Genomic DNA, 10,304 nt, shown 5'->3' on the forward strand with positions numbered 1-10,304 from the left:
AGAGCTGACAGGCAGGGAGGGGAGGGGGGAGGAGGACATAGGAGGACACAGAGACACAGAGAGCAGGGCTGCGGATGATGGAGGCATGTAAACTGACCATGGTGTCAGGGCTCAGCAGCTATGATATAACGTGGTCAGTTTACAGATGGGAGGGCATAGCCAGTCAGGATCAGCCAGGTTTTATAGGTGATATGGGGGGCCAAATTACACAGCACAAGCACTGTGCTGTATAATAGGGATGAGCTTCGAGTTCGAGTCGAACTCATGTTCGACTCGAACATTAGCTGTTCGCAAGTTCGCCGAACACCGAACAATTTGGGGTGTTCGCGGCAAATTCGAATGCCGCGGAACACCCTTTAAAAGTCTATGGGAGAAATCAAAAGTGCTAATTTTAAAGGCTTATATGCAAGTTATTGTCATAAAAAGTGTTTGGGGACCCGGGTCCTGCCCCAGGGGACATGTATCAATGCAAAAAAAAGTTTTAAAAACGGACGTTTTTTCAGGAGCAGTGATTTTAATAATGCTTAAAGTCAAACAATAAAAGTGTAATATCCCTTTAAATTTCGTACCTGGGGGGTGTCTATAGTATGCCTGTAAAGGGGCGCATGTTTCCCGTGTTTAGAACAGTCTGACAGCAAAATGACATTTGGAAGGAAAAAACACATTTAAAACTACCCGCGGCTATTGCATTGCCGACAATACACATAGAAGTTCATTGATAAAAACGGCATGGGAATTCCCCCCAGGGAAACCCCGAACCAAAATTAAAAAAAAAAAAAATGACGTGGGGGGGTCCCCCTAAATTCCATACCAGGCCCTTCAGGTCTGGTATGGATATTAAGGGGAACCCCGGCCAAAATTTAAAAAAAAAAATGACGTGGGGTTCCCCCTAAATTCCATACCAGACCCTTCAGGTCTGGTATGGATTTTAAGGGGAACCCCGCGCCAAAAAAAACAAAAAAAACGGCGTGGGGTTCCCCCAAAAATCCATACCAGACCCTTATCCGAGCACGCAACCTGGCAGGCCGCAGGAAAAGAGGGGGGGACGAGAGTGCGGCACCCCCCCTCCTGAACCGTACCAGGCCACATGCCCTCAACATTGGGAGGGTGCTTTGGGGTAGCCCCCCAAAACACCTTGTCCCCATGTTGATGAGGACAAGGGCCTCATCCCCACAACCGTGGCCGGTGGTTGTGGGGGTCTGCGGGCGGGGGGCTTATCGGAATCTGGAAGCCCCCTTTAACAAGGGGACCCCCAGATCCCGGTCCCCCCCTGTGTGAAATGGTAAGGGGGTACTTACCCCTACCATTTCACTAAAAAACTGTCAAAATAGTTAAAAATGACAAGAGACAGTTTTTGACAATTCCTTTATTTAAATGCTTCTTCTATCTTCCTTCATCTTCTTCTGGTTCTTCTGGCTCTTCTGGTTCTTCCTCCGGCGTTCTCGTCCAGCATCTTCTCCGCGGCGTCTTCTATCTTCTTCTCCTCGGGCCGCTCCGCACCCATGGCATGAGGGGAGGCTCCCGCTCTTCTCTTCATCTTCTTCTTCATCCTCTTCTCTTCTTCATCTTCTTCATCTTCATCTTCTCTTCTTTTCTTCTGCGGGCCGCTCCGCATCCATGCATGGAGGGAGGCTCCCGCTGTGTGACGGCGTCTCCTCGTCTGACGGTTCTTAAATAACGGGGGGCGGGGCCACCCGGTGACCCCGCCCCCCTCTGACGCACGGGACATGACGGGACTTCCCTGTGGCATTCCCCGTGACGTCACATGGCCTCCCTCCATGCATGGATGCGGAGCGGCCCGCAGAAGAAAAGAAGAGAAGATGAAGATGAAGAAGATGAAGAAGAGAAGAGGATGAAGAAGAAGATGAAGAGAAGAGCGGGAACCTCCCCTCATGCCATGGGTGCGGAGCGGCCCGAGGAGAAGAAGATAGAAGACGCCGCGGAGAAGATGCTGGACGAGAACGCCGGAGGAAGAACCAGAAGAGTCAGAAGAACCAGAAGAAGAAGAAGATGAAGGAAGATAGAAGAAGCATTTAAATAAAGGAATTGTCAAAAACTGTCTCTTGTCATTTTTAACTATTTTGACAGTTTTTTAGTGAAATGGTAGGGGTAAGTACCCCCTTACCATTTCACACAGGGGGGGGCCGGGATCTGGGGGTCCCCTTGTTAAAGGGGGCTTCCAGATTCCGATAAGCCCCCCGCCCGCAGACCCCCACAACCACCGGCCACGGTTGTGGGGATGAGGCCCTTGTCCTCATCAACATGGGGACAAGGTGTTTTGGGGGGCTACCCCAAAGCACCCTCCCAATGTTGAGGGCATGTGGCCTGGTACGGTTCAGGAGGGGGGGGGCCGCACTCTCGTCCCCCCCTCTTTTCCTGCGGCCTGCCAGGTTGCGTGCTCGGATAAGGGTCTGGTATGGAATTTAGGGGGAACCCCACGTCATTTTTTTTTTTAAATTTTGGCCGGGGTTCCCCTTAATATCCATACCAGACCTGAAGGGCCTGGTATGGAATTTAGGGGGACCCCCCCACGTCATTTTTTTTTTTTTTAATTTTGGTTCGGGGTTTCCCTGGGGGGAATTCCCATGCCGTTTTTATCAATGAACTTCTATGTGTATTGTCGGCAATGCAATAGCCGCGGGTAGTTTTAAATGTGTTTTTTCCTTCCAAATGTCATTTTGCTGTCAGACTGTTCTAAACACAGGAAACATGCGCCCCTTTACAGGCATACTATAGACACCCCCCAGGTACGAAATTTAAAGGGATATTACACTTTTATTGTTTCACTTTAAGCATTATTAAAATCACTGCTCCTGAAAAAACGGCCGTTTTTAAAACTTTTTTTTGCATTGATCAATGTCCCCTGGGGCAGGACCCAGGTCCCCAAACACTTTTTATGACAATAACTTGCATATAAGCCTTTAAAATTAGCACTTTTGATTATTCATGTTCGTGTCCCATAGACTTTAACGGTGTTCGCGTGTTCGAGCGAACTTTTTTCCTGTTCGCATGTTCTGGTGCGAACCGAACAGGGGGTGTTCGGCTCATCCCTACTGTATAACATGCTTTAAGGGAACAGAATCCAGTTTCTTTTTTTTAGGTTAACAAATGTTTAAAGTTTTACTCACCTCATGACCTTAACACTACCAAAACCTGTCAGCCTGCATGTCCATCTGCTGGGGGCTTGTTATAAACTGGTGGCATATCCACAAACATTCACTTTCTAACAGTATATGCTGCACAAAACACCTAGTATTTATATTGCAGGGCATTCCGAGTGAATATACGGCCAGTACCATGACAGGTCTGCAGTGCATGATACATGTCTATATAGAGAATGATTATACTGATCTGGCTAAATTTCTTTATGTAACCCTCTATTGGGGGGGGGGATTGAAAAATTACCTTTCCTAAACCATAGAATGGTAACTCCCAGCCTATCCCTGCCTCATCGCTCCCTTTGTTCTTATCTTCTTCTGAAAATCTTTTTCATGAATCTCTTTCTGCTTTTTTACAGGACAAAGCTTTGGAGTATGAAGGAGTACTGAGATATTAATCTTCTGCTGGCATTCGGAATGGGTGGAAACTGCATTCCAGCACAGGGTGTCCTGCAGGTTACAGTTTCATCGGCTTGATATGTCAAAGCACAAACGTTGAAGGCTAAAGCAAGACCATTTCTGATACTGTATTGGAAGAGGCTTGAGGTAGAAGGTTTACTCTACCTCATATATGAAACACAGTTTTCTGGCTCATAAGCCAAAAGAATAAACCTTTCTGGAGGGATTTTTAAGCTGAATCACAGACAAAATAAAAGACACACACACACATCTTCCTGACTGGAAAACTCCTAGGACGTTGCTAAGAGAGGCCCAGCTGTTACTGTTTACCTTTACCATCGCAGGAACAAGCTCTTTCTCTGATTCAAACCCCCTAACATACGCTTTCTCTCCCCTCTCAGTTACTCTCAGCTACACATTTGAGAGCTCACTCCCATGATGATGAAGGTGAATAGTAACAGCTAGGTGTCTCTTAGCAACGTCCTTAGCAATCTCTTAAGAGTTTTCTTGTCAGGCTTCATGCGGTATATAAATGGCCTACACTTATAGCAAGGGCATTATTCAACTTTGGTCAAAGCTGCACAATTTTTTTTTTATCTACAGACACCCCTTTTATACATTTATTTTTTTTGGTAAAGGTGAACTAATCCTTTAAAGCTGTGGAAACGGTGTATAAGCAGGGAAAGTCTTGAACATTACAGAACAAGTCCAGTTAAATGTAAGTAATAGCCCAGCCTATGCTTAGTTTATGCTCAGTGGGTTCTTTGCTAGATACAGCTGCTCATGAATGCAAATGGCCAAACAGTGACACATGTCAAGCGGCTTGCTATGGCGGCACTTGGGACGGCACTTGGAGAAGAGGAAGACCCAAATTTGCGGCGGGGGACCCCAGAAGAGGAGGTTTGGGGCCACTGTTTGCAAAGCCATTGCATAGAGCAGGTAAGTATAACAAGTTTAATATTTTAAGAAAAAAAAATAAGCTTTACAATTACTTTAATAAATGATATATGCCAGGGGCGTAACTAGAAATCACAGGGCCCCATAGCAAAATGTTGTATGGGCCCCCCCCCCTACAAACAGCCCCCCCCCCCCGAAAAAAAATGAACTAATGCCATTCAACAACAGATTTCCACACTCATGTAGCACAGTACCCAGGCAACAGCTTATATTAATTTCAAACAACAAAGTATGCAGTATACTGTATGCAGCCCCTGAAGGATACACATGCATACCCCCATCAGTACAGACACCCCCTACCTCAGTGCAGACCCCCCATCAGTACAGACACCCCCCTATTACAGACCCCCCTCAGTGCAAACACCCCACTCAGTGAAGGACTCCCCCAGCAGTACAGACACCCCCCCTCCTCAGTGCAGACCCCCTCAGTACAGATACCCCCCATCAGTACAGACCCCCCCACCCAAGTGCAGACCCCCCATCAGTACAGACACCCACCTATTACAGACACCTTCTCAGTGCAGACACCCCCCCTCAGTGCAGGACCCCCCCAGCAGTACAGACACCCCCTTAGTGCAGACACCCCCCTCAGTGCAGGACCCCCCCAGCAGTACAGACACCCCCCAGTGCAGACACCCCCCTCAGTGCAGACACCCCCCCCCAGTGCAGACCCCCCCAGCATTACAGATGCCCCCAGCATTACAGACACCCCCCTCAGTGCAGACCCCCCAGCAGTGAAGACACCCCCCTTAGTACAGACACCCCCCCAGTGCAGACCCCCCAGCATCACAGAACCCACCTCAGTGCAAACCCCCCCAGCAGTACAGACACCCCCCCTCAGTGCAGACCCCCGTCAGTACAGACACCCCCATCAGTACAGACCCCCCACTCAAGTGCAGACCCCCATCTGTATAGACACCCCCCAGCAGTACAGACATCCCCTATTACAGACCACCCCTCAGTGCCGACACCCCCCTCAGTGCAGGACCCCCCCAGCAGTGCAGACCCCCCCTCAGTAGTGCAGACCCCCGCCTCAGTAGTGCAGACCCCTCCCTCAGTGCAGACCCCTCCCTCAGTAGTGCAGACCCCCCAGTACAGACTCCCCCTCAGTAGTATAGATGCCCCTACTTACATACCTCAGAACTGCGCTGACAGTCTCCAGATACACACAGCAGTGTGTGTTCCTCGAGGCTTGAGTGCAGGCTCCTCCTCGTCTGTAGATGTAAACAGAGAGGAGGGGAGGCGGCTTCGATCCGCGTCGCTGAGGGGACACAGCCGTGCGAGTCACAGCGAGAGGTGTTATTGGGGCGGCTGCCGCTACCCATGGGTGTCACCCGGTGCGGCCCGCACCCACCCAGCAATGCCACTCACCGGGCCCCAACTTGGCTGCGGGCCCCATAGCGCCCGCATGGGTCGCTATGGTGGTAGTTCCGCCACTGATATATGCATTTATAAAGTTGATGGTTTACCCCATGTAAACCCTTTTTGGGTTACTTTGTTCCAAGTATTCGTAGACATGGGCATACTGTATATTTTATATCGGTCGCGATGATTGCCAGCCACGAGCGATCGCGAGCACGAGAGACAGAACAGGGACGAGTGTGTGTAAACACACACTTTCCCGTTCTGTTCTGAGAGGAGTGACAGATCGTGTGTTCCTATTAGCTAGGAACCACGATCCGTCACTTCCTCTAGTCAGTCCCAGTTAACACAGTTAACCCCTTGATCGCCCCCTAGTGTTAACCCCTTCCCTGCCAGTGACATTTTTACAGTAATCAGTGAATTTTTATAGCACCGATCACTGTATAAATGCCAATGGTCCCAAAAATGTGTCACAATTTTTTTTTTTTTTTTACCAAAAATATGTAGAAGAATACATATTGGCCTAAACTGAGAAAAAATTAGCTTTTCTTTAAAAAAAAAAATGGGGATATTTATTATAGCAAAAAGTACAAAATATTGTGATTTTTTCAAAATTGTCACTCTTTTTTTGTTTAAAGCACAAAAAATAAAAACCGCAGAGGTGATCAAATACCACCAAAAGAAAGCTCTATTTGTGGGCAAAAAAGGATGTAAATTTTGTATGTGTGCAACGTAGCACGACCACGCAATTGTCAGTTAAAGCGAGGCAGTGCCGAATCGCAAAAAATGGCCCAGTCATTCAACAGCCAAATCTTCCGAGGCTGAAGTGGTTAATTCTTTCTTGTGAAGACCGGAAGTTCAAAAAAGCAGCACTGGGAAAGCGTGTATTATTCATTTGTATTTTATTAGGCTCATTGTATTAAACTACGGTATACAACTCTGAGGGTTTGATACTCTTAAAGTGTACCTGAGGACCAGGAACTCTATTAAACCAACACTGCATTATGATGCCTGCATGTTGGCATGCAATCAAAAGTATCCAGGGGCTTAGAAACGCTAGGGGCCCTTTTTTCCACAAATCCCAGCCTATGTGTCATTCTGTGCACATCTGAAAATATGTATGACTTCAGAAAATGCTATTAGGACTGTTGGGCTTCCATGCCTAATGTGGCTGATTCCACATTTTCTGGTAAAAAAAAAAAAAAAATCTTACATTTTGACTCATATTGAAAAATTAACATTTGCAAAGCCTTGCTATGTATTCTCCTGTAGAATAAATTACAAGGAGCTGGCCACAAGGTGGCGATGTTCACACACTCTCACTGCTAATTTGGAGGTCAAGAGACAGACATTTTTACAATGTTGCTGCAATAATAATATTTTGATAGGCATCATGGCATACATCTTAGATGGTATCCTAAAATAGAGTACTGTATGTATGCAATATCTATAGAGATAGATAGGGAAATTATTTTAATTTCTATACAAGAATTAAGTCAAAACATTGGAAATACTGCTGGGAGATGAGGAGTTTATATCAAACACAATTTTAAATGTAAAGAAATAAAACTGTGTGTGTTTGCTTCTGGTGCCTCAGCATGTAAGGACCTAATTGCCTGCAGGCATAAATCATTAAAGCAAAAAATATGGAAGTTGCATTTATTGACTTGTTTCTGAACCTCTGTGTTCCTGGGCTGTGCTCATTTCCAGCTTCAATACTCAGTGAGTCACCAGAGTAAGTATACAGACACGGAGTTTAATGTATGCTATCCCTAAACTGGCCTAATAAATAAAGTCAAGCGCCTATGGGAGCTTGCTTACAAATACCTTAAGGGCCCTTTCACACTGATCTGTAGCAAAATCGCAGTAAAAAATGCATATGCATTTTTTACTACGATTTTGCTGTGTTTCAATGGGACTTTAAAGGCGGGACTTTAAAGGCGCCAGCATAATAAAAAAAAGGAGACTTTTCCTCAATGAAAACAATGTTTATAATCTTGCATTAAAACCTCCAATGTTAAAGGAGTTGTATGGTCACAGCGTACTTTTTTACTTTATAACATGAGTATTGTAATATCAATACACATATTAGTTCTTTCTCCTTTCATGTTTTGAGTTCTGCCTGTCTGCTCGCCATCTGGAATTCCTGCACACTTTGCAGCTTCCCCTCTGCTGTTTACTTTCCATTTCTAAGGACTACATATCCCATGGCACCTTGCTGCCTGCAAGCAATTATTACTGTTCAGATTCCTCCTCCTGAAACTCCTCCTACCAGCGACTTTGTAGATCAGAAGGCAGAGTCTGTGAAACGTGTGACACAGCAGTGCCTACTCACAGGACATAGTGAAGACATGTTACAGAATTCAAGGAAGTACATGTGAAAGTAAGTTTACAACCTTCATGATTGTTCTGATTAATAGGAGTAGGGTAAAAATAATTAAAATGTAGAAAAGAATATGTGTGAACTTAGATACACTTAAACAGATTGTACAAATTTGTAAAATTTGCATTTGTAGAACATTTCATCTGTTGGTAATCATAACTTCCTATTGGTATCCCATCATATGTGTATCCACAATATAGCATTCGTGTACAACATATTTTGTTCAACTTAAAGGCTAATGAAACAAATGGCGCAGGTTGAGTGTATTTGTTGCTTAGCATAAAAAAAACTGAGAAACAAAACAACAGTTTTTTAATTCCATGTTTGGCAAATCAGGGGTTAACGCCATATAGTTCCCATATACTTAGGGCGGCACAGTGGTGTTGTGGGTAGCACTCTCACCTAGCAGTAAGAAGGGTCGCTGGTTCAAATCCCAACCACGACACTACCTGCCTGGAGTTTGCATGTTCTCCCTGTGCCTGTGTGGGTTTCCTCCGGGTACTCCGGTTTCCTCCCACACTCCAAAGACATGCTGGTAGGTTAATTGGATCCTGTCTAAATTGTCCCTAGTATGTATGAATGTGAGTTAGGGACCTTAGATTGTAAGCTCCTTGAGGGTAGGGACTGATGTGAATGTACAACGTATATGTAAAGCGCTGCGTAAATTGATGGCATTATATAAGTACCTGAAATAAATAAAAATAAAAAAATATACTCATGGCAGCTTCCCACAGAGACTTGAAGAAATCCTCAAACCAACAATATAAAAAAGAGAAACACCAGAGGGTGTACTCTGAGTGTAATATTAAAAACACATTTATTAGTAAACTCAAACACAAATGGCAACCCACATTTATTCTCAAAGAGAAGGGCTTATCTCATGGTCTCTGCTAGGCATAGTTTTTCTATTGGCAGCAGTAATGGTGACTGTGGAGGATCCAGACCTGGAAGTAGAGAATTCCACTGCCAGCCGCGTCTGCCGGAGATGTCAGAAGCTTCAGACATCATGGGAATCAGTGAAGAATTATGTCAGGTGCTGGGAGACATGAGGGTATGAGGCTACGTGTTTCAAGGCTGCCCAGCCTTTTTGTTAAGCCTGCTGGATGTTTCTCTTTTCTATTGTAAGTATTTTGTTCATTGATACAACTGATGTTTATAATAAAGTACATTGCATTTAACTACACTTCCTAGCTAGCTCTATCCTTCCAGCACCTTTCTAAACTGGTAAGGCAGAGTGGAGACACAGCTCTGAACAGACAATGGAGGGCAGGAGATGGCCAAGTTAACTTTTCAAGTTAACCAGCAGATGATTGGTTGCTAGGACATTGAGCGGCTACAGGAGTGAGTCCAAATGGGGTGATAAATAGCGAGTACTCGGAATGGCCTGGTGTGGTAAATGGGGTCCCCCAAAGCTCTGTCCTGGGACCAATTCTGTATAATTTATTTATAAACAAAATAGAGGATTGGATAAATGGCTCAATGTCAGTATTTGCGGATGATACAAAGTTGAGCGGGGCAATAACTTCTGCACAGGATGTGGAAACAAGAAGATCTAAATAACATAATGGGGTGGGCAACTATATGGCAAATGTATTTTTAATGTTGAAAAATTTAAAGTAATGCAAAAATACGAGAGCAAGTTACTCGCTAGGGGTTGTAAACCTCTGGGAAAATCTAGGATGGAAACCCGGGGGTCCTAGTAGATGATAGGCTCAGCAATGGCTTGCAATGAATTAAAAAGGGGATTCACTCCAGAGATAAAACGATAATTCTCCCACTCTACAAGACTCTGGTCTGGCCGCATATTGAGCATGCCGTCCAGTTCTGGGAACCAGTCCTCAGGAAGGATGTGCTGGAACTGGAGAGAGTCCAGGGAAATGCAACAAAGCTAATTAAAGGACTGGAGGACCTCAGCTATGGGGAAAGACAACAAGCATTGAACTTATTCTCTCTGGAGAAGAGACGCTTGAGAGGGGATAAGATAGCGATGTTCAAATAAAATACTAGTGACCTTAGCATAGGGAAAAACCTTTTCAGTGAAAGGG

This window comes from Aquarana catesbeiana, linkage group LG08 (genome assembly GCF_042186555.1).
Source record: "Aquarana catesbeiana isolate 2022-GZ linkage group LG08, ASM4218655v1, whole genome shotgun sequence".
Lineage (NCBI taxonomy): Eukaryota > Metazoa > Chordata > Amphibia > Anura > Ranidae > Aquarana > Aquarana catesbeiana.